The sequence below is a fragment of the Mustela nivalis genome, assembly GCF_964662115.1.
Source record: "Mustela nivalis genome assembly, chromosome: 6".
NCBI lineage: Eukaryota > Metazoa > Chordata > Mammalia > Carnivora > Mustelidae > Mustela > Mustela nivalis.
The window spans coordinates 129724350-129744406 of record NC_139025.1 but is presented as its reverse complement, the minus strand read 5'-3'; the positions used below and the strand labels follow the sequence as shown (position 1 = coordinate 129744406).

At 45.3% G+C, this 20057-nt stretch overlaps 1 protein-coding gene and 1 long non-coding RNA gene across 3 annotated transcripts in view; both read right to left on the bottom strand.

Moving 5' to 3' along the window:
- The window catches only part of IGF1R (insulin like growth factor 1 receptor), a 300467-nt gene that overhangs the window by 204969 nt on the left and 75441 nt on the right, over nucleotides 1-20057 (bottom strand). The gene's annotated exons all lie outside the window — the stretch shown is intronic.
- On the bottom strand, nucleotides 10705-19216 carry LOC309867546. 2 transcript variants are annotated; one of them, XR_014313234.1, is made up of 3 exons: nucleotides 19002-19216; nucleotides 18605-18792; nucleotides 10705-17759 (listed from the first exon to the last, which is right to left on the bottom strand). It is a non-coding gene; the product is annotated as an uncharacterized lncRNA (long non-coding RNA). The 2 variants fall into 2 exon arrangements; XR_014313235.1 differs by lacking the exon at nucleotides 19002-19216 and having other exon boundaries at nucleotides 18605-18987.

Genomic DNA, 20057 nt, shown 5'->3' with positions numbered 1-20057 from the left:
TCAAAAATAAATAAAATCTTAAAAAAAAAAAAAAAAAACCTAGCATAAAGTAAACTCATAGGAGACTTGACTTTTCTGAGTTTTAGGGTTTTTTTTTCCAAACTCTTTAGCTCAGGGACAAACTTTTGTTCCTAGAAGCTGAGTAGATTTAGGCAATTAAAAAAAACAAAAAACAAAGAACAACAACAACAAAAAACAAGATAGAAAGAATACTAGAGTAAGCTCAAAAAGACTTGGATTGTAGTCCCAGCTTTACCGTTGGACAAACTGTTAAAGACCTCAGAGCATCAAGCTTTTATACCTGGAAGATGATTGGATTCGATAGTTCCAGTGTCCTTCTCAAGCAAAGTGCAACTGGTCAGGAAGGCCAGCCCCCTGCCTGCAACCCTCAAAGCCTCAGAGCACAGGGACACAGTGAGACCTGTAAAGCCGGCCTCCCGGGGGAGGCACAGGTGCTCCAGCATCCCCAGATGAGGCTCCCTCTCCCCAGCCTGCCCAGTCTCAGCCTGCACCGCAGGAAGATGGGTGCCTAGGTCAAAGGTTGAGGAATGCCAAGAGGAAAGGATGAAGACTTCTGCTGGAGTCCAAGTGGTATTACTGCAGGCGAGCAATTCATTTTCACTGCTTCGTATCTCTTACGAGCCTAGGTCAAAGGTTGAGGAATGCCAAGAGGAAAGGATGAAGACTTCTGCTGGAGTCCAAGTGGTATTACTGCAGGCGAGCAATTCATTTTCACTGCTTCGTATCTCTTAAGGGTAAGGAATGGGGAGGAGAAAGAATGGCCCCTCTTGGTTGATTACCAGCAAGTATCTTTATTCACTAAGAAACTAGAAGAATAAAATATCCAAATGAGAAGAGTTTTTCCCTCTCTTTTAAGCAGAAAATCAAAAGCTTGAAAATATCTATTTACTTTTTTAAGGATTTTATTTATTTATTTGACAGACAGAGAGCAATCACAAGGAGACATAGAGGCAGGCAGAAGGGGAGGGAGAAGAAGCCTCCCTGCCAGGCAGAGAGCCGGATGCGGGGCTCGATCCCAGGACCCTGAGATCCTGACCTGAGCGGAAGGCAGAGGCTTAACCCACTACTGAGCCACCCAGGTGCCCCTAAAAATATCTATTTTAAAAATCTAAAATAATCAAAATGATTTTTCCCAGGTGACACGGTGAACATTACGGTGAACCAGTCTATCCAGAAAAATGAGAAGAGTTGCCACACACTGTCACTTGCCTGGGCCAGGCTAGTCACAGCCAAATCTAATCTCATAGGCAAAATACGGTATGATAGGATTACATAATTAATTTTCCTGTTAGGCATAATTGTTACTGACTTTATGTCATTACAGTGTCAGCTCATCTGGTAGATGATTGCGATCACATTCTAATTACAAAAACACACAAACAATTTGTAACCGTTCATTATTAAATAACGAGAGAGGGCACAGTTGCTGATGGGAACTTCGAAAACTGAGAAGACCAAGCCAAACTGGGAAAGAGATGCTTAAGAAATTAATAAATTAATCCTGATGAAATTTCTCCCTTGTTTTACTGGAAAACTAGCTCTCAGATTACCTGCTAGACATATTTTCCAAGAGCTACATTGTTTAACTTGATTAAATGTCAGAGTGACCCAAATCACTTTGTGTCACCAAGAACAAACAGAAATATAAATATTGAAGATACAGTTTAAACTTCTGCCTCTGCACACACCGAAAGACAGCAGTCCCCATTGGCTAACTACAACAAAGCAAGTACAAAAACCTGGAGTTTTAAAAAATAGGTGAATTAAATGGCATTTACATAATAAAAGGATTTATTCTGTGGCTCCCACTAGTAGGTACTAGTAGAAGTTTATAAAGCTTGAAAAAGGGGGGTGGTCACGAGAAGAAAGACCATTATGCTCAAGGGTCAGGACCTCACGTGGGTGGGTTGTAAAGCAACCTAAAAATCAAACAGAAGCATTTCTGAAATCAGCTTTTAGGTTGCTGGCTCCCAGGGTGAATCACTTGTTACTCAAAAAAATGTGAGCCTGGAGTATCTGAGCCAGTTAGACAGGTGGTGTCAGTCCCATCTCATGGGTGAAGGAGAGTTTCAGAGAAGCGGTAAATAATCTATTAAATTATACTGCCTCGACCCTAATCTTACCTAAACTCAATTTTTTAAAGCTAAGAGAGAGAGAAATAAGTAATGGTATCTTCAGAAACAACAAATACTGGTTGAATAATGAACCAACCGGAACTACTTAACGAATGCACATTTGGGGTCTCACTGGGAAAAAAAAGAAAGAGATGCAGCCAAAAGGTTTTGTCCCACCCCACCTGGCAGAGGAGAGCCCTTCTAGACAACCCGACCCCCCACCACACGCAATATGTGAGTGCACCAGCCCAGCCTAAAATGTGACATAAACAGCATCTCTCTCTGGCTCTTAATTCTAATAACTCCTGAAATAACCATTGTAGCTGCTGAAAATCAAGTCTTAGAAGTAAAGCAAGGAGGGCTTCAAGAATAAAAGCAATTAACAAAACGTCTGCAGGAAAGAGGCCAAAATACGGATTGCCAATGAACTAATCTACTTACACAGCAAAAAGTTTTAATTTAAAACACTCTGAATGCTGAAAAAAGGCAAGCAAGTCCTACAAGTGAGTATTAGGAGTCATAAACGGGATTTGCTTTAGATCCCACAGCTTTTCCAGGTTTTACAATGAAAGTGAATAGAAAAAGGCGATTTGTCCACACATTTTCCTTTTACAATAATCCTGAGGCGTGTACCTGATGGGTAAAGAAAGGACAAATTATACATCAGAAGTATAAATGTAGAAGCATACTCTGGCCATATAGGAATTATTCCCTGCAGTAAGCAAAATCAGAAATAAAAAAATAAGGGAGGGGGTATTTTTAGTTTTAGAACGATTCAACAGACAAACATTTATCTCCTCCTGAGGGATCTCAAAATTTTTGACCTAACTAATCCCCTCTCCACCCCACACAGGAATACATATACAGACACACACATGCATACAGGCACACACGTGCATACACACGCACACACACACAGTGAACCATTCTGCTACTAAAGCTAGTAGTCGGGGTCATATTTTTAAAAGTCCGTAATGAGCCATTTTTCCAACAAACTAGCGATACTCACTTGTGTGTGCTACAACACAGCTAACCCAAATTTGATATTACTGTCTCTCTCTTGCTTTTGAGAGAGACAACAGAACCTTTCAGACTTTCCCAAAAGTCCCAACCACAGAGTGATAATCCACCAGTCAATTCACTATCCAGAGGGTATGGTTCGGGGTAGCTTTTTCTTTTTTTTTTTTTAATTTTGAAACCTCTTCTAATCATTACTAACCCCCCTCCGGGACTACACAACACAGCTCTCATGCTCACACGTCTCTTCTAATATTTCATCGTCAGAAAGAATCTGAGATGCAAAATCACCCATACTCAACTAACTAGCATAGCACCCAAAATTGCTTACTCTATTTACAACCTAATAGGAAAAGGGTGCCAATAAATGGGATTATATCCTATTATAAACAGCTATAAAGGTAGATTGCCGGAGTCACCAGCATGAATTTACTTTATTTCCTGAACATTTGGCTTTAGACAGTTAAATAGTGGATAGCTTGAGAAATTAATCAGAATGATCCAGGACCCTGGTGAATTACAAGTTCATCTATCAAGACAGCGTAGGATCAATGCACGAGTGGATAAGACAGCAGGTAAGAACACTGCTACTCCGAAGGCATGTTCAAAGGGTTTCCTCACCAGTTCTAGTTAGGGAAAAATCAAAACCATTCAAGTACCAAAAGAGGTTCAAAGAACTAACAAGACACACCCATTTAGCCCTTTGAATTCATTACTGCATGCACCTAAGGGCCTCTGCTCTCAAAAACAAAACAGAACAGAAATAAGTTCTTTAAAATAAGGGAGAATATCTGATCAGCAGAACTTGTGACTTAATAATGACAAGGACGAGGAGACCAAAAGAGAAAGACAGGCGTGCTGTGTGGAGATACCCCCTTCTACAGACCAAGACATTACTTACACAGGCATCTCCTCTACTGATGAGTGGGATGTTAGAAAGACAGAGACTGTGGGAGAAATCCACGCAACTGCCAGGGTGATTTCTGTGAAGCATCCCAGGGCACCTGCCTGAATGGCCTGCATGTTACACAAAAAGATCTACGCAAGGGGGACGGACTTGCACCTGTCACTTGGTCTTCCTGCAAGAGGGAATGTCATCCTAGATCAGCCTAGAGGGAGATCCAAAGCACAACGGGAGAGAGCCCAGCAGTGCTGCTTTTTGCTTTTCAAGTTTTAATCTGTAGGGGCACCTGGGTGGTTCAGTCATTAAGCATCTGCCCCGGGTGAAGGTCATGGTCCCAGGGTCCTGGGATCGAGCCCCGTGTCTGGCTCCCCGCTCTGCGGAAAGCCTGCTTCTCCTCTCCCACTGCCCCTGCTTGGGTTCCCTCTCTCTCTAATAAATAAATAAAAATATTGAAAAGTTTTGATCTGTAAAATAAGCACAAGACTTAAGATAAAAAAATGATGCAAAAATGTAAACCCTAGGCATGGCCCTCCTATCCCCGTCCCCACCCAGTTTGTTCTCCACCTGCCCCCGTACATCATCATGCCAACCAGTTTCTTGGTTTTCCTTCTGGGGCGACTCTATACGGACATCAACGAAAGCAAAGACACCGTCTTGTTTACTTTTCTAAATTTCACAAAAAAGAAGCATTTCTTGCCTTTTTCACTTCTATCTTGGAGACCTTCACACAGAACATGGAGCACCCTCACGCTTCGGCAAGCTAAGGTACTCCATTTTGTGTGTAACTCTTCCTTTACCAACCAGTCCCCCCACTGAAGGACACCAGGGTTGTTCCCGTCTATCACTATCACAAACAGTGCTGCAGTTCGTATGAGCACAAGTGTCCTCCAACGACAAATTCCCAGAAGTGACTTTGAGGACAAAGATTACTCACATTCACATGACTCTCATGGATCCCCCCCCACCACCACCAAGCTGCCTTCCACAAAGGCGGCGCCATTTTGCCCTCTCCTAGGCGCTGCCTTCAGAGTTCTAGTTTCTCCACAGCCTTGACAATGGAGATGGCTGGACTCACTTGTCAGTTTCAGAACAGCTTTCACCCTCAAAGCGGGAGAGGAAGGGAAAACAAAAGTTTCTCCAAAGAGGAATGTGAACAGGCGCCAGGAGTTGCAGCCCGACATCTTCCTCAGAAGCATCTGCGATTCCTCGAAGATGCTTTTCTCCCCTTCTTTTATCCTCGGGATATTGTCACAAAACCAGAGAGGAGCACGGGGCTCCTGCCCTACCGAGGGCCCCCACGCGGGCCGGTTTCCGAACTCCGCTCTCATTTCAAGTAAGATGAGAGAGAAGGGAGTGGGGGCCCAGGAGGGAGGGAAGGACAGGTCCAGCTCTGCCACTGAGGAGTTCCGCAAAGGCCCCTGCCTGGGGGTCTCTGCCTCTCCCAGCTCCCTCCCTGGGAACTGGACATGTCACTGGTCATTCCAGGGACCCCTAGGGCAGCCAACGCGGGGGGAGGGGTGCAAAAGCTTAGTGCCACAAGTGGCCCTCCAAGAAAGAATAAGCAGTACCATTTTAGAACAAATGTGTGGCCATCATTTCGTGATGCCCAGAGTGTAACGAGGTGTAAATTAACCCTGTAATTTAGCAGAAAGCTCAATGCACTGAATCAATACGCAGAATCTGTTTTACTTGAAGAGTGCTTAGCTCTCCCCTCCCTACCCTAGTTAATATTTCTAGAAAAAGAGCTAATCATTAAAATAAATGCAACCATCCCCGAAAGCAGTGAGTTCATGTTAAATTCTACTGGGTAAAAAAAAGTCCTTACACAGCTACACCCCGGCCTCTGGGTCAGAGTACAAGCCGCCGTTCCACTCCAGCTGGGCTCAGGGAAGGGGACTGCCTGGGCCATCCCCTCGTGCTAGCCGTCTCCGCTGGGGGCCTGGGGGCTGTTTCTTACCCCTCCAGGGTTTCATGTCCTCCTCTACAAGAAGGTAATGGCAGTGTCTACACACAGGAGTTTGCAAGGATGAAATGAGGAAATATATACAAAGCCCACAGTGAATACCATAACAGGACATAAAAGGGGGAGCCGTTTACATTACCATCCCCTTTAAGGGACCCTCTGTCCTTCCTCTTAATTACAGGGCACACCTTCATCTGCGCTTGGGAGCCACCGCAAGTCTCTGGAGCAGTACTGGGCTTTCCCCCTCCGCTCCCCACTCCACCCTCCCCTCCTGGCAGAGTCCCTCTGCTGGCCCCTATTGTCTGTGACAGAAAACAGTCTGCACTGGAAGCCTCCCCCTCCCCAGCTGCCATCCTCTCCTCCCAGGCACAGCCACACTTCTCTGTGTCCTCACAAGTCCTCCCCCTCAGTCCTGCCCGCTCCCCAAAGCTGCTGCGGCTGGCCTCACCCCTGCACTGACTCAGCTCTCAGGTGCGGTCCTCAAGGGCCTCCCGGTTGCAAGACCCGGTAAACATCTTCGTTTCCCTTCCTCATTTGCTCTTAGTGTCCACTGGCTCCCCTGACCAGCCACCTTCTCCTAAAACCCAATCCCCTGGAATCTTGAACGCCACACTCCCTGGCTTTCCTCCTTGCACTCGGACCACTTGGGTCTTTGGAGACCCCTGAGTTCCTAGAGACCCCTGGTTCCTCCACTGGCCCTTGAATGCTGCCATTCTAGGATCTATCCCTGGCCTAACCTTCTTGCCCTGAACCCCCTGGGATGCTGGACTGTTTCTGCCTTCAAGGACCACCTCCACACAGACAACCTCCCAAGCCAGCTGCCTGCCCAGACCTCCCTCTGAGCACCAGTCCTCACTTCCAAAGGCCTCTATGACTCAGAGGCGCCCAGACCCATCATCTCTAAAAAAACAAATTCAGGCTCACCATCTTTGTCTCTGGTCTCCCTCCAGCATTCCCTCCCCCCAGCATGAGAAGCCCAGATATGACCCTGGACATCTTGCCCACCTGCTCCTCAACACAAATCTGGGCAATGTCGCCTCCTCATCTCTCTCCAGTCTCCAACTTCTCAGTACGTCTACTAGTCCAAGTGGGCTTCATGCTTGACCTTGCTCACTTCGACAGAGGTGTAATCGGCCTCCTTTCTTATCTGTCTTCACGTTGTGGCCACAGTGATTTTTTTTAATGCCAACATGACATTTTCTCTCTCTCTCTCTCACACCCACCCACACACACACGTGCACGCGCACACACACACAGACACACATCCTATCCGTTCAATATTCTACACTGATTTTCCATTGCTCTTATTAAAACCCAACCCTCATGATGGCTTCTGGGCCCTGCCATGGCCTGGCCCCTAACTCCCACCACAGGCCCTTTACACATCATTTCCTTTCCCTCCTGGTCTCATAGCATTACACCTGGCCCTTGTGGCAGGCATCACGGATGCAAGGATCCCTTTGTTTGTAGCCAGTGTGATTCACGTGTCTCCTGAGAGTCCATCCACAGGAACAAGTGCCAGTGTATGCAAATGACTCCTTGGTGCCCAGTGAGCACTTAATATGTATTTATATAATGAATGAACCAATGAAAGAAGACATGAATGAGTCCCTGGCCCGCCCTCCTCCAGATGACATGAAAATCCCACTGACCTCAAAGGTATCTTGTAAGAACTTGATGTATCTGTGTCATGGAAATACCGTTTACTGTGTTTGTGCTTCTAAATCTTATCAACAACAAATTATAAAAACAGCCAAGCATTTCCATCTTACCTCCTTTAATGTTAACATCCATCTAATTAGTACTTTATTTTCAAAAGGCAGACACAGAAGCGCTAGTCTCTTGAAAGAAGGGGCAATATAAAAAAAAATCTGAAAATGACCTATTTACTATGAAATCATGATGAACTTAACACATGTCTCCTTAAGGGATTTGTTATGAGGGCAATTATTATACCGGTGAGCCAATTTTTACAACAAGTGAAAATAATATTATTTAGAAACAAACCCAAATGATCAGTGTCTGTAGTTTTAAAATAAGGGGAAAAAATACTTTTTTTTTCAATTTGAACTTCAGAAAACCTGATGCTAATATCACAACACAGGAGTTCTGGCTGGGAGTCGCTCAGATCAAGCCACGTCAGCCTGGAGTTAACTCTAGAAAATTATTTGAATCCCTTCAGAAATTGTTGCAAACACCTTCACGGTGTCAGAACTCCCCAGCCCACACAAATTCCCATGAGCTGGTCCCACGTGTTCCCTCAAGCATTTTTACAGCTCAGCCAGACCAAACTATTCACCACTCCTGCCTGCTTTCACGGTGACCAAGAGCAGCACGAGCTCAGCTGGGTTTATTTTCAAAATTTCACCGAATTCCTCATTTATTCACAAACGGATCTGTTTTTAGACCTGGCTCCCTGATGTCCATTCTCCAGGCCCGGGCTAACTTTAAACTGATATTTAACAGGATATGCATGTGGGAGGGCTGGATACACTCCTCGGAAGAAACTCTGATCTTGAAAGAGACTTTTTCCCACCCAGCTGAATGGGGGGTAAACCATTTCAGGAACCAGCTAAGGAAGGAGGTGCTGTAGCCTGGCTTACCAGGAACAGAATGATTCTGAAACTGCTGAGTTCCCTCCCTCATACCAGCTCAGCTATTGTCTCCCCTGTCCCCACCACTGTCACTGGATACTCCTCAGAGCCAACCATCAACTAAGCCTCTCAATCCTTTCAAAGGTACTAGAAGTCTTCGTGAACATGCATACATACACACACACACATACATACATACATGTGCATATATAACATATATATTATAAACATAAACAATGGACATTAAATGAATAAGTATATACAATTATATTATTAACCACATAAAAATTCACATGTAGGAAGAGAACAAGAGAGATATGCCTTTTTTGTTTAAAGATCTTATTTATTTGAGAGAAAGAGAGCACACGAGCAGAGGGAGGGGCAGAGGGAGAGGGAGAAGCAGGCTCCCCGCTGAGCAGAGAGCCCGATGCGGGGCTCTACCCCAGGACCCCGAGATCATGACTGAGCTAAAGGCAGACAGCCACTCAAGTGCCCCAGAGAGATGCCTTTTAACCTACTTATTGAAAGTTTCACACCAAGACCTGGTTTTATATCTTGAAGACAAGCCTTCACAGCATCTCCTGGGAAAATCCAACAATTCTGAGGAATCCTCTCAATTAAGCAGAACGACTCTCCAGAAAGGGGAGAGAGAGAGTACCAGAAGGCAGTGAGGGGCTAGCAGCGGCTGGCAGGTATGCAAGCGCACGTCTGCTCTCTAACACGTGGAAATGCGACCCGTGAAGCCCCCTTCATTGGCCTGGAAAGGACTTGGCAATTTATTCTCATGCGGGGAAGTTTTTGCTAAGAGTCTGCTGTTTTCTGATGTGACCCTCTGGGTGCCTGGTAAAAGGCAATGCGGAGTCTCCCTCTGGTGCAGAAGGAAATGAGCAAGACCGGAGTGTGAACCTCACCCAGGAAGGAAGGATTTTACCTAATCCTAGAGGAAAGTCCCATCTCCACGCAGCATCTACAAGTTTTAGGAAATGCTATAAACTGAAAAGCCAACAGTTTGTCATAGTGCACAGATTTCTGTTGACCCCAGAATGCTCAGGAAAAAGAACATGTTTGAGCCATATCAAAAGACTTCCAGGGGAGACACCCTTGAAGGAAAGGGATACGAACATGTCAACACAGCAGTTTCTACGAACAACTTTCCCGAGAGAAAACCCAGAAATGTGAAGTTAGGCTGAAATATACAGAACATAAAACTCTTCAGAAAAAAAATAAAATCTCAAAGCATTATTAAATACCATTCTTTGCTATTTCTACTCAGTAGAAGGATTTTTTTGGACCACAGATACATTTGACTGAGATCTGCTGACCAGAAAGACCTCTTCTTGTAGGCTACGAAGTGGGGTTTCCTGAGACCATTAAATTTCACTCCATCACTTTAAAGAGCCAACCCAGATTCACACAGGAAATGGTGGGGCAGAAGGGAAAAAGAGGCACATGGGGATGCCAAGGGATGGAGAGAGGACTCCCTAAATCAACCACTTTTTTTTTTCTTTTAAAAGATTTTATTTATTTATTTGGCAGGCAGAGATCATAAGTAGGCAGAGAGAGAGAGAGAGAGAGAGAGAGAGAGAGAAGGAAGAAGGCTCCCCGCTGAGCAGGGAGCCCAATGAGGGCTCTATCCCAGGCCCCTAGGATCAAGACCTCAGCGGAAGGCAGAGGCTTAACCCACTGAGCCACCCAGGCGCCCCTCAACCACTTTTTAAACCGTGTGAATTTTACAGTGTTCTCACATGTGCAGCCATAATGCATAGACTAGAGCTGGGACGTTTTAATGCCCTCTTTCATCCTGTGTTCAAGACCCTACCAACCAAAAATCTTTGCCCTTACAGAGATGGCAAGCCACATATTTATTGTAACTAAAATATCTCAAAATAAATTATTTCCCTTTGTTGTACTTTTCTCCTCAAAAAGAGAAATTCTGCTTCTCTTGGACACATCGATTTCTTATGTCACATATGACCAACCACAAAAGCCTTTTCGAGTTTACAGTATGATTTGGCAAGCAAGGCTGCAGGGAATTCTGAAACTCGGGTTTTGATGGGTGTGCTTCAAGACTGTGTTTTGGCTTTGTGTGGCTTTCTTGTTTTTTGTTCCTTCTTCTCCTTCTTCTTCTTCTTTTTTTTTTTTTTAAGATTTATTTATTTATGTATTTGACAGAGATCACAAGTAGGCAGAGAGGCAGGCGGAGAAAGAGGAGGAAGCAGGTTCCCTGCTGAGCAGAGAGCCTGATGCGAGGCTCCATCCCAGGACCCTGGGATCATGACCTGAGTGGAAGGCAGAGGCTTTAACCCCCTGAGCCACCCAGGTGCCCCTTTTGTTTCTTCTTCTTAAAAGCTTCAGATTCTTGGCCTGTTAAATGCTCTTTTAGCCTTCATTTAGTCTCGGCCCCATTTATCATCTCGTCAACCACAGCAATGGTGTTCTCTGAGGGGGTGAAAAAAACTGGAAAGGGGAGTTCAAAAAGCCACAGGCATCCCATGGTGAATTAAAGGCATGCACCAGGTGTGGTAAATCAGGGCCAAGCATCACACGTGCAACAAACGGAGGAATGGGAAGATATTTTGGAGCATCAAGGACTAATCAAAACTTAACATTTAGCCCTCATGCTTTCACTTTCCAAAGCAAAGAATGGGGGCAAAATATTTTAAGTTGAAAGTGACTCTCTGCAAGGGTCCTCTCAGGTTCCTTCCCTAGGCTTGAGTTACCTCATAGAACCCTTAAACCTCGTCCCTTGTAAACACACATGGCAAGGGGACCAGGACACATGCTGGACCCAGTCACGAGATTCCCATCCTCTCCTTCAGAGCAAGTCTCCAGCCGTAAGGTTAATATTTTCTTTGAGCAAAGGGGCCATTTTTCACAGACTATTTTTCTACTTTCATCACAAGTTCATGCAGGTAGCATAAGTTCAAAGGCAAATTTTTAAGGGAGGCTCTGATGAAGCCAAAAAAAGTGCCACTTGGTATCAGAAGACAGAAGGTCACAAATCAATGTGCAATTCTGTTGATAATAAAATATCCACAGTTACACTCTGATGCGTAAAAAGCGCCAAAGTGCCACTTTGAGGAAAGGGGTGAAAAACTACCACGAGAGCTGCTGGAAAGGACAAGAGGAGCACAAAGGCAGAAGATTCTCTCTCACACTAGACCTTCAACAGGTTCCCAGACACTCGGTGCACAAGCCGTCCTTTCACAAAACCAAGAACGGCCAAGATCAGCCACCACCCTTTCCTGGCTGTTCTGCAGTTCCTGAGTCAAGCATGAATCAGGTTGATTTTGTCTAAAATGCACAAATAGTACAGCTCCCCAATATGCAGTGACCACATGCAAACAGTGAGCATATTGTTCCCACAAACTTAGAACTACTTTTTTTTTTTTCAAGCAATGTAAACTTTGAAGTTTTTAAGTAGGACAAAAGGTCATCCGAACCTTGTTCTTATTTTGTTTTCTGTTTCAGGATATAAGAGTATACATCCTAGGTGGGGGAGAAGGGTGTGAGGGTTCACATTTAGCCACCATTTATCCACTTAACCATGGATTTTTTTTTTTTTTTATCAACTGAAGAAGCTTCAGCAAAAGCACTCGATGTTCAGTTGTCCGGAATGTAAACCGGAGTTCGTTATGCTGACCTAAATGGCAGTTGGGTGGTTCAAATGAGTATGCCTGGAAAATTGTAACATGGGATGGTAGGCGTCATTAGGTATTCAAGTACAAGTCCGAATTTCCAGTAATTCTGGCCATTTATAACCTTAATAGGGAAATTCACCTGAAAATACAACTGAGGATTATCCATCCAAATCTTCAAAATCACTGGGGGTTGGGCGGGGGGGTGGCTTGGTCTGAAAAGGACACAAGTGCCTGATAATATACAAGTCAGGACTAAAATGCTATGGCATGGCATTCTAGCTCGGATATCAATACTGGAACTTAAAGCCAATGACCGTACACATTCATCAATACCTCCTCTTTGGTATTTATCAGGCCTGAGTCATGTACAAGGCAAGGAGGTTCAGCTTTATGGTGTCCAGGAACAAAGGTGGACCCTCACCCACATCAAGCAAGGACATCCACCCCAGACACACAGCATCTGAGACAAGGGCTCAGCTGTGAGCAGTACAAAAGCCTAATTCTGAATAGGATACCACATCCTACTGGTCATTCTAAATCTTAGTCATTTAGAAGAAAGCTCTTCCTCAGCTGGCTTCCCAACAGGACCAAACTGAGGAATAAATCATGTTCTGCTCAAGTAAAGGCTATCAGCCGCCTCTCAATTTTCATCGTAGGGCTCCTGCGAACAAATGCAGATATGCGCTGGGGGACCGTCACAGGATTTTAATCCAGGCACACCACGAGCATGACCAACCAGCACGGGAAAACCCCCAAGGACAACTGCAACCAGAGGAAGCAGCCTGCCTGGAGGTATCACCCAAATCGGAGCGACAGACCTTCGTAAACAAGGCTGTAGGAGCGTAGCTCAGGATGGGGAAACACTTGTGCTCCTATGACAGCCATCCAGACCCTGAGTGGGTCTTTCCTTGGTGATGCAGCACAAACAGCACAAATCCTCAAGGGCTGACCGAGGGCCAGAGAAAAGGCTAGAGAAGTTTCCAGAACCTCCCACTCTTTCCCCACCCACACTCTCCCTCTCCTCCTCCGGCTTCATCCTGCCGCTCTTGGATCAACAGTGATCGACCTGGATCTTGACAGGCTCAGACTGCTTTAAAAGTATACGATGACAGGGGCGCCTGGGTGGCTCAGTCTGTAAAGTGCTGAGTCTGGATTTCAGCTCATGTCATGATCTCAGGGCTGTGGGATCAAGCCCCACGTTGCGCTCTGCACTCAGGGTGGAGTCTGCCTTTCCCTTCCCTTCCACTCTTCCTCATACTCACTCTCTCTTGTTCTCTCTAGCTAAAGTAAATAGATTTTATTTATTAATTTTATTCATATATATGAATATATATATCTTAAGATTTTATTTATTTACCATATATCATATATAACATATCATATATATCATATATATATATATATATATGATATATATATATATATCATGGCAAAAAGTTTTTCTAAAACCTACTTTTCTTCCTCCTAGGAAGGAGACGAGATGAACCCTTCAAATTCTTCTTTTAAATGACTTGTTTTTGAAAAATTCCTGTTGAAAAATTTACCAGAGGATAATCTGGAATTTGCCAGATCGCAACATCAGAAGTTCTGTGCCTCAGCCCAACCTTTTGGATGAGTCCCTCCCAAAAGAGTATTTCTATGTCCTATCCCTCACTCCCTACTCTCTCCCCAGAGAGAGAGAGAAAGAAACAGACAGGTCATGTTCTTGGCAGGACAGATCCTCTCTGGGTTCCTAATCTCTGTGCTGAAAGACACTAAGGAACCAACTGGTGGCCAAATGTCACCAGCCCAAAGCTGCCACACCGTGTCCCAGAGAGAATGCCACACGGCGGCTCCCAAGATGATGGACGGGCCGCAGAGGCTTGTGGGCTGTGCCCACTCCCACCGTTGACCACTGAGCAAGTCACAAGAAAGCTGGAGACAATTAAAGAGAAGGGATCTCGGCAGGTACCACGCGTGTGGGCAAGTGGCTGGGCCCACCACGTCCCCGTAGACAACGTACACCTCCCAGAACACCCCCTCTCCAAAATGCTGTCTTCAGCAGCAGCTGGTTGGTTCCAGCAAAGTGACCGACCTTCAAACTGTCTGGTGTTACGGGTCTTGGTAATTCCTAGATGCTTTTACAACAGGAGGGAAGGCTTTACTATTTAGGAAGGTGAGGTGACTTGTTTTTTTTAGTTTTTTTTTACTATTTAGGAAGGTGAGGTGACTTGTTTTTCTCTTTAAAACTAGCCCCCACTGATTAGGAAAACATATGCAGCCCCCTTGCAGATTTTTAAAAGAGGGAGCACCTTCTGTCGTGTGCTCTATGTCACCAACAGTGACCAGACTGCCCCGCGAAGAGACAGCACCCAACACTGACTGCCCTCCGCCCAGTCAGATTTAAAGAGAAGAAAGTATTAAGTGTTTCTCACCAAAAGCTGTTTATCTGGGGGGTTGTAAAAGAACCCACTGGGTTTTTTATTATCCAAGCTTTCGGGACAGTTTGAGTTCAACACACACAATGTTTCATTCATGCTGTTAAATGGATAATATTAACCTTTCTTGCTGAGACGCATTAAAAATGCTGGCTTTTCAGAGCAAATGTAATTAGTTCACATTAGTAACTTCACCAGTGGCAGTGACAGGAGCAAAGTGAACTAACAGGATATAGATTAATGCAATCAAAATATCATCTCCTATCATCTCCACTCGTTAGGCAGCTGGTTGCACTTCCTCTGTTGCTTGGATTTTTTTTTCTTTTTAATAAAAACGATAGATCAATGAAATGGATGAGTAACTACTTGCAATCCCCCCTCAGGGAAGTGCTGTACAGGAAACCCTTTTGGTGAACGATCCCAAAAGTTTTTAATTTGATGTCCCTGTTCGATACAATTGTGACAACAGAGCACAGGCGCAGGGTTCTTTTTCTGGGCAGAGATAAGTAACTCTCTGAGAGAAAAACCCAGAAGTGGTGTGTTTGTCCTCCACGCTATTCAGACGCTGAAATGTATGTCCGCAAACATCCTACTGGCCATCCACGGTCAGCGAGTGCGGTCTCTCAACCCTCCTCCTTCTGAGCAGAATATCCGCATTTTCCTCGGGTGGACCGCCCTGTCCTCTTCCTCCTTGAGGTTCAGGGACCTGTGGTCCAGGCTGGCTCACAGAAGCATCCTTTCTTTGGAAGCCACTGGTGGGGGGCAGGCATAGTTTATAGCACACAAAGACATAAGGAAACAAAGCTGTGGCATTAGACCGGACACTGTCTCTTCCGGTCTGAATCCAAAGCTGGGGGATACAGCGTTGAAGCTGCTGATAACCCTTCCACTGCCCCAAGGACCCCAAGAATGAGGCCCATGAGCTGCCAGCTGAGTTGTGAAATCACGCACCCCTCCCGACCAGTGGGACTCTCGAAGCCTGCCCTAGTCCAAGACTTTTCCATTAAGTAAGATGGGTTGTTGTTTGGCTTACTTTGTCTTGTTTTGCATTAAACCAGTTGAAATGTTTCCCTACCCCCAATCCTACCCCCAATCCCACCCCTGGCCTTTGGAAATGTAAGTGAAGATACAGCACACAACTCATTTCCCTTAAGGCCCACGAGGCCCCTCCTGGATTTCAAGGAATGGAATATGACTGGGCCAGAGTGGTCATCTCCCTTCATGCTGGTTCACAGCACTCACTGCAGGGAACAGCCCCTCTGAGCTCCCCAAGTTGGGAACCCACAGTGCCTACAGTTATAATCCGATCAGCACTGCCACTAGAACATTCCAAGTTCTCATGCATCACTAGGAAGCAGGGACGAGAAGAAAGGATATTGTTACCGATACTTTTCTTTTTTTTAAATACAGGAAATTGAAAGTAGAATTAAACAGCCCTTCCTCAGGGCCAGGTTTTACATTTAGGCTGTAGAGAATTTTTTTTTTTTCTAAGTTTAACCTGCAAATGCGTCCCTGCGTGGATGGAAAATACCAAATTCGGAACAACATCATTAAAAAGTAAACAATACAAAAATTGCATTTCAAAGAAAGTGATTCATAGCGTCCCAAAAGTCCTTTTCAAGTGCGAAGGCACCATCTTCATTTAGTTCTTCTCCAAACTCAGGGAGGCATTCAAAGGTTACACAATCAGCCTCCTGGCATCATTAAAGTACAAAGTGCAGTTAATATTTAGAAGGGTGATCACCAATTAGTCCAAAACATGCACTGATTTATCAAGCTCACACCTCCGTTTAAGTTTTAAGTTGCTTTGTTAGCGCCTGACTAAGCTGGAAGTGACACAGGTCTGGGATCAGTTACTTTACTACAAAGTTAATGTCACTCTTACGAAGGCTCCCTGGATGCAAATTCCACAAGCCATTCTGGGGACAGTGAGAAAACTCGAGAAACACGCTACTTTTTTCTCCACGTGCTTCCATTTCAAGGGGGAGAAAAGCATGATGAGAAATATTGAGATTTGATTGAGGCTGACCTACTTGGAAATTAAAAAGGATGCATTTATAGCTGAGTATTTTAAAAATTTTAAAAAAAAAGGTTGAATACAAAAATGGCATGTCCTATAACTTTAGGTTAATGCATCTGAGTGCAAGGACTAGGGGAGAACACCTGTTATTATGCCCAGTTGCCAAGCCCGCATGATCTTCACATCAAGTAAGGCCATTATGGGGAAATTTCCAAAGAAATTACAGGACAACAAAAACTTGGAAAGAGTAGTACAGTTTATAGGAATTGGACATACATGCCTTTGCACCTAAGGATAGCAACATGCACAGCCAGCATCTGAGGGTCCCATGAGGCGGGCTGATGTTCCCTGCTGCTTGGGGAAACTATTCTACCACCATTGTGCCGTGTCTGTAAAAGACTTTCGAGATATGTAATATCAGCCCCCATTATGGTCTTGCCTGTTAGCAGGTCAAGTGTACTAAATTATCTAGGCTTAAGACTTGCAAGAATGGCAAAGGAAGAGATGATTAGAGGTAAATGAGACAAATCCCTAGGCTTTGCCTCCCCCAGGTACCTCTCAGAGCATTGTTTGAGGCCCCTATCATGGTGATTTGGGAAACAGAAATAGCTTGCCAGGATTTTATTACGATGATCCGTCCGATTTTATTAAGATGAGATAACGTGGGGTGGAGGGGGTGTCCATCACTTCTCATCTTTATCAAGTGCTTATGCTGCAAATGGCTTGTACTGAGAATAAGGGTAGAGATTTTGGAGAGTTCTTCTTTCAAATGACAGCGCTGGAAGAAGGCAATGGCAGGGCAAGCCTGACTTCTCCAAGGGCCCAGTGGCTTTGGGCCAGTTTGCTTACTCGCAATCCTCTGGCCTCCTCTAGACCACACGCCGGTGAAACAGACCTTCTCTGAGAAAGACTCTGAGCCTCTCAAGACAGTCTCCTTCCCTGGGGCCTCAGAGGTGCCCCTGGACCCAGTCTTCTGTGCAAGAGAGGTTCACACTGAAACTTTCCTCCACGCAATACACCAGGTGCTCGATGACACACATACCCTTCCGTTGGGCAGCTACTCCTTATCTAAAGTGTTCAAAAAGACCAAGATTTATCCAAAAAACTGGGCCCCAGCAGCTCTCTTCTTCCCACCCCCCACAACCCCCCCAAAGTACTGGGAGGACTTCCAAAAGAGGTATCCAGTGCTGTTTCCAGCCAGGTCGGTGTTTCCAGAAACCTCCTAGACCAGCTCCACGTGCTCAGGCCACAAGCACCTCAAGTTCAACATATTGAATCTATAAACATTCTTCTTCCTCTCCCCACCAAATTCCTGTCCTGTTTTCTTCCCCATCGTAGGTAACGGCATCCACGATCCATCAGCCTCTCCCACAGGTCCTCAGTGATCCTTAACATCTTTGCTTCTTTTCTACCTCCTCCCTCACCTTCTTCCGTCACCGTGCCCTACTAACCCTATCTCCGAAAGGTCTCTGGCACCTTTTTCTATACTCATTCTCCACCTACCGGCACAGCCAACTTCTCTCTCTCCCTCCCCAAATGACTGTCGGAGAATCTTTATGGAGCACAGATCTGCTCATAGCTAGCCCCTGCTTCACGGCCACCGCCTGTTAAGTCAGGTCCAATCTCCAGAGGCAGGCAGCCCCACCGGCCCCACACAACCGGGTTTTTGCCAGACTCTCTCCCTCACTTGTTGAGGCAATCTGCTCATCCTGATTTATTCTTATACTGCCTTTATTCACCCCAGACCCCAAGCTCTGCTGCCTGGAGAGCTTCTCTGCATCAGCTGAGGTCCTGCTCCACCGTAAGCCTTTCCCTGACGCCCTCCACACCAACATGTCCCCTTCCAGACACCCATGACGCTGTAACCACAGCCCGAATACAACCCACTCCGCACTCCTGTGTAGGTTATTCACCTGTTCATGTCCCCCAAACCCAACCCAGGTGAGGCTCCTCCTGGACAGCTGCTGAGGCTCCCTTGTCTTCAGATCCCTCCACAGGAGCTGAGCATGGTGCCTGGCAGAGGGCGGCAACATGCAAATGTCTGCTGAGCCTGGCTGACTGGGCCCAGAACCAAGAAGGAACTCTGAGAGGAACACCATGCCTATGAGATAAACACAGCAGGTCTAACGCTATGCACTTGGCCAAGGGAAGCTGGACCTCCCCCAATGCCAGTGACCCCAGTCAACAAGTAGAACCAAACAACACAACCGTGCAGAAACACACAGTCCACTGTCGCTGCTGACCACGTTTTCCAACGGGCTGCTCCGCATCCCCGCCCAAATGGTTAATGGCTATTCGTGAGTCTCTGACCTGCATGCCTCTAAGGAGAGAAGGAACCAACACAGACTCTCACCCTGGTGCTCAGAAGATAAAGGGGAGGCGCAAAACTGAATGGTCCACAGTACCTTACGGGAAATGGGACATGATTTGTGCCGACTCACAGTCCCCACTCCCTGAAGAGGCGCCCTCCCCACCCCCGACGCCAGGGAAGGAGAGGCACAAAATTCCAGCCCCAGAACCCGAGGTCACTGGATGTAACTTGAACAAACAAATCTATGGAAACAGTTATCAGTGATGGATGATTAATCTTTCATCATGACCCAGCTTTTGAAAAATTCACTGGGAGCAACAAACAATAGGCAAAATAACAAATCAAATGAGGGGAGAAAAAAAAATCGAACCTTTTTAAATGCCATTCATTCTTAAGGGTTAATGATTACGCAGATACATGACTTGTGTAGAAAACAAAGAGGCAGCCAAGCAGCTAGCCCCTAATAAGTATTCAGGCCTCGACTAAAATATTCCTTCAGTTGGTATAAACTATAATGTGGAGGAAAGGATTCACACATCCCATGACATCTATTTTTACAACACACAGCCCAGAGTTAGCCATATCACTTTTAATGACTTGAGATTCCAGAAGAATTATCACTATGGTAACATTTCAAAATGGCTGTCAAAGTTACCAGGCACCAGTCCACAACAGTTTGGATCTAGTAGGGTGTTTAGAACAGACCGAGTTGTTTTCAAAATTCATCTAATGATTCCGCATGCCCAACAACGCCTGCCTAGAATTTGGCTAATGGGGTTATTTACGAGTGTGACTTAACAGGAAGAATGCCCCGTAGATAATAAGCACTCAAATATTATCTGCTGTCACTCCGTCCGATGCCTTTCGTACAAAATAATTCACCAGTGATTACACCGATGTGATCAAACTCTTTAAATTTTTTTGTGTGGATCAAAGTATGAGGAGGAGGAACAGGGAGGTAGAAATTTGCCATTATTTCTGTTACTTTAATCACCGGCCTTTTGTAAATTATTTTACAGAATAGGAACTGACATAAATTATACAAGATAAAATAG